Source organism: Odocoileus virginianus, chromosome 9 (assembly GCF_023699985.2).
Source record: "Odocoileus virginianus isolate 20LAN1187 ecotype Illinois chromosome 9, Ovbor_1.2, whole genome shotgun sequence".
NCBI lineage: Eukaryota > Metazoa > Chordata > Mammalia > Artiodactyla > Cervidae > Odocoileus > Odocoileus virginianus.
In genome coordinates, this window is record NC_069682.1 from 74,927,161 (window position 1) to 74,932,362 (window position 5,202).

At 41.4% G+C, this 5,202-nt stretch overlaps 1 non-coding gene across 1 annotated transcript; it reads right to left on the reverse strand.

Annotated features, from left to right (window-relative positions):
• Positions 1–242: 242 nt before the first annotated feature.
• LOC139036831 (U6 spliceosomal RNA) lies at positions 243–345 on the reverse strand. Its single transcript, XR_011489695.1, has one exon. It is a non-coding gene; the product is annotated as a U6 spliceosomal RNA (small nuclear RNA).
• Positions 346–5,202: the final 4,857 nt, after the last annotated feature.

Sequence of the window (5,202 nt, forward strand, 5' to 3'; positions counted from 1 at the left end):
GATGAACATTGGGGGTGCACGTGTCTCTTTCGATCTGGGTTTCCCCATTTTATGCCCAGGGGTGGGGTTGCTGGGTCAGTGGCAGTTCTATTCCATTTTTTAAGGAACTCCACAGTTCTCCAAGTGGCTATACTAGTTTCATTCCCACCACAGTAAAAAGGGGGTTCCCTTTTCCCACACCCTCTCCAGCATTTATTGCTTGTAATTTTTGGATAGCAGCCATCCTACTGGCGGTAAAGGTACAAAAAATAATAAACCTTTACAATTTGCATGTCATCCTTTTCCAGGGGGCCCGCTAAACTTTTCTTATCATTTCCCAATTTTAGTATATTCTGCCCAAGCAAACACCCCCACTGCTTCTTTTATGGGGGGAGGGGAATACAGATGTTGGGGGCAGTCTAATAAGGCTCCAAAAATTGGGGTCCAAAGGATGAATGGTTAGATGGCATCGCTACCCCAAAGGACATGAATTTGAGCAAACTCTGATCTGAAGGGCAGGGAGGGTACCCTGTGAGCCGGAAATCAACTAAACACCAGGAAAAAGAAAAAATTAGAAAAATTAACCCAATTCTACTTTTTTCCTGGAGTTTTAATGGTTTGCTTGTGACACAACCACCAACGACCAAATAACCCTTAAAGTCCAGCACTACTAAAGCTATTTCCAAGCTTTAAATCTTGATTTAAATTCCACCGATAACCAACAATTGACCAGCTCCCAATCACAGCTTTTGGGAAAACCCACAGAAAACCATTTGAGGGGGTAAAAATACCATCAAATCCTTTGGCATTGGTCTGAAATAACTGCAAATTGTGAGAAGAGCAAAAATTGTTCACCTTTTTTCTGCCCCAAAAAGACAGATTAAATTGTGATCCTTTTTGATTGTTTTCCCCCAAGAAACCTTTTAGAATAATTTTGTTTTCTTTAAAAAAATATATACACTGTGAAAAAAATGTTAACGTTAGTTCAATAGGATGTAAATAAAAGAGCCCAGTCAACTCAAGTTTCTAAAATTTAGAGTGTACCATTTTAGACTCACAAGTATTTAAACAGAGGGGAAAAGACCTAAGGTTATGGCAATTTTCAATTAAAAAAAAAAAAACAAAATACCTTGCTTTGAACCCCCTGCCTGCAATTAAAAACTCTATTCCTAGCACTGGGATTAGTGTTCCCAGCGAGCACCTGGGAAAGTTTTTAAAATTTTTTAGGATGCTTTTTCTTACAGCATATCTTTTCTTTTTTACAATTTTGATAACAGGGTCGGGTGAGTCAATTTCTTTGTTTTCGATGCTTTCAAGAACTCTAGGAATTTCAATTAGGCACAAGTGCAGCCATTACAGAATTAGTGGGGCCCCTCAGAGATGTGAGGGGGGGGAAAAGCACCCCCAGCGGCTGACGGACCTGGGTTTTTCGGGTCTCAGAGGGGGGTCTCCGACATCTCTATCAAAAAACCCTCTCTCATCACTCTTTTGCGCTGCTTTGTTTCATGCGTCGCCTCAGTTGGGTCCACTTTGCGCGACCCTTGGATCGTTGCACCCAGGGGAAGAACACTGGATGGGTCACCAGCCCTCCCCCAGGGATCTTCCCCCAACCCAGGGGGGGAACCCCCGTCCGTCCCTGCATTGCAGGCGGTTTTTCAACGTCAGCGCTGCCTGGGGGCTTCTCCCGTCCTTTTTTTACTCCTTCACCTCACTTAAATTAACCGGGGCCCCCGGTTTACCGACGCCTTTCCGTGTCCCCTTCCCTATTTTGTCATGACAGCAAAAACCCCCCCTCTGACCCCGGCGTCAGGAAAACCTGCCCAAGGGGGCATATCCAGCAATGCTTTTTTCCTTTTTTTGTTTTTTTATTCTTTGTTATTCCCCCCCCCTTTTTCCCTGTTTCTTTTTTGTTGTTTTTGTTTGTTTTTTTTTACTAATTGATTTACAATAATGTGTTAGTTTCATCACACACACATATATATTTAGATTCTTTTCCCTTATAGGTTATTACAGATATTATACGAGTTCCCCGCACTTTTTGGGTTTAAATCCTTTTGTTTGACCTTTTTTTATACATAGTGGTAATAAATCTGTTAATCCAGAAATTGCTACTTTGTCCCTTCCTCCTCCCTTTCCCCTTTGGTAACTAAAAAGGGTGAAACATTGCCATTTGCAGCACCATGGATGGCCCTTTAAGTATTATTAGCACTGAGTGAAATGAGTTAGAGAAAAACAAGGGTTATAAAGCTATTACTTACATGTAGATCTAAAAAAATAATACGAATGAGCGTAATTTTCAATACAAAAACAGACTCACAGACATAAAAACAAGCTTTTAAAAATTTTTTTTTAAATGGTTTTAAAAAAACGAAAGAATGCTATTCAGTGACATGTGGAAATTATGTGAAATTCAGGTTTTGGTGTCCATATGGAAAGCTTTATTGGCACATGTTCACACCCAAATTTTTCATGGACTGTCTGTGTCCGCTGCAGCCCCCAAGAGCAGAGTTGGGGAGTTGCGACAAAGGTTGTGTGACCCGCCTGCAGACCCTAAGACATTTACTAGCTAGCACTCGACAGAAAGTTTGCAGACCCCTGCAGCATGCACAGTGCAGTGCCCGGTAATGTGTAAGTGTCCGATCCATGTTGTGGATGAATTAGTAAAAAGCAGCAAGCTTTGGTAAATGTCCTTTCCCTGCCACTAAATAAACAAGGGGAACAGATGAATCAAAAATTAAAATCTTGACTCCGAGCTCGGGAAAAATCACAGAATCGTAGGGGGAACAGAAAAGACAGGGTGGAGTCCACTTTGGAAGCTTTGCTTAATGTTTCTTTCAAAGAGATGACAAAATACCATTCGGGAATGTCATGGGCTCTCAGGTTCCAATTTCTAGAAACTGGATCCTTTCAGCTTTCTCTTGGGCTAATGCATTTTCTTTTAACCCAGCCTTTTTCCCTCCCTTTTTATCTGCAATCTGACTAAAGACTGAACTCTGGTTTTTAGGGCCCCCAAAATTCAGCGAACTTCCTTTCCAAAAAATGTCAGGCTCTAATCCTCTAATAAAAAGGCCTGTGTAACTGAAGAATACATTAGAAATAGTCCAGGGTACAAAAAGACGGTCTAAAAATAACAAGGGGGAAAAATGTACTAAATGAAACTGCGCACACAAAGTTGCCAGGGAAACATGGTAGTTCTTGCAGACTGACAGCACCATCACGTTTATAAAGAATCGACAACTGACCTTGGTCTCTTCCTTCCTGCCTGCTTTTTACCAGGCACAGAAGAGCCTTGTGGCGTGAATGATGCTCTTGATGGGCAGATTTTTGGATTCTGTGCTGCCTCCGGGTGGAGGGGGTGTCCCTATTACGGCTCTGCTAAGACCTAAAAATCTTTTATGAGTGTCACCTCTATTATGGGCCCATCTCTGCAATTGAAAGGTACATTTTCACTTTGGGATTTGGCTTCTATAGTCCTGAGGCGAGAAATGACAAAATTTTGTTGCATTAATTTAAAATATTCCCACTGAACACACCCAAAATTAAAAATATCCATTAAAGGTTTATTTGATACTTCCTAATTATTGCCCATTGCGCATTTGACAAATTATTTACACATTTTAATAAATTGTGACTTTCTTGGAAGTGACACAAAAACAATTACTTTTTTTCGAAATTCCACTGGTGTATATGCCCTTTTGAAACTACATACCATTAAAAACAGTCTTTCGAATTAAAGGTTGGGCAATTAATTAATTTCAAATTCTGTAAAACTGGACCAAGGAGAAAATTCATCAAACCTATGAAATATGACCTATCTTGTCCAAAAGACAAATATGTTTAAACAAAAGATGAAAATTGATGACAAAATTACGGGTAGCAAAATGCACACAGAGCAAATATAAGACAGCTGTACTTGGTCTCAGCGTGTTGGTTTACCCTTACAGAATTCAGATTCATTACCTTAACTGTCTTGTAAAACTTTTCGTAGTTAATCTCCAAAGTACTGTATCTGGAATAAAAAAAAAAATCTCAATCAGAAGAGCTCGGAAAGCCATTATATTAATGATTTACTGGCCTTTAGAGGAGCCCAATTAAATGCAACCCAAGTTGGGGGTGGCAGCTCCAGGTTAGGTCTGCCCAAGACAATAGAAACCCAGGTTGCATGTGAGGTCATTTCTTTTAACTTCTCTCCTTTGGGTTTTTCTGATCTGGTCTACCTTTCTTCCTCGCTCATACCAGTTTTGGGCATCCAAAGCCCCCGTTGCACTTTCATCTTGAAAGGACTCTGCCAGTGATAAAACTTTGGCTCTCATCTGGAGGAACAACTGCTGAGTGTGTTCAGCCTGTACGTCGGGGCCACCAGAAGGCAGAGCAGTGGCTGACGTGGGCTGTGTCTGTAATGACCCTGTACATGTGTATTACAAGTTCCGGTGTTTACACTCGGGCGTTCAGGTTCACAAATCAACGTCAACTCTGGGGCGTGGTGGGCGGAAGAGGGAGGCGGATTTGCGGACTGTGGGGATTGTTAAGGATACAAGGCTGTTATTTCCATATTAAAATGTAATGGTCTCATTAAAGTTAAAACCACTGTTAAACTTGATTGAGTAAATTAGTTAATTAACCATAGCATCCCGTGCGTGCCTCCAGGGCATACCTCTTCTTTCTCAAGATACAGCACAAATGCAGGCTCAGCTTGGAGAATCTCATCCGGTGTAGGATGATAACACACATCTACCCTGAATTACTGCAGAATCTGTTAAAAAGAAAACACAAAAGACAGAAGGTGAAGGTGTTACTTGGTGTTAAAGGGAGATAGAAATAGCCTCTGATGATAGAAGATTTATTTCTAAGCTAAACTCTCTGAAGATTTGCTTTATTAAAAGAAAAACACCTGATAAGCAGTTTGTGGATGACTGTTTTAGCTAGCAGAATAAAAGGTTTTCTTTTTAGTGCATATTCTGCCTCTTTATTGTCTTTAGTCGCTAAACAACTCTTTTGTGACCCCATGGACTGTAGCCCACCAGGCTCCTCTGTCCATGGGATTCCCCAGGCAAAAATACTAGAGTGGGTTGCCATTTCCTTTCTCCAAGGTATTTTCCCAACCCAGCGATGGCACCCGCGTCTCCTGCGTTGGCAGGTAGGTTCTTTACCACTGAGCCGCCAGGGGAGCCACGTATTCCGCCTTGCTTGCCTTCTTTTTGCTTGAGTGCCCAAAGCATCTCT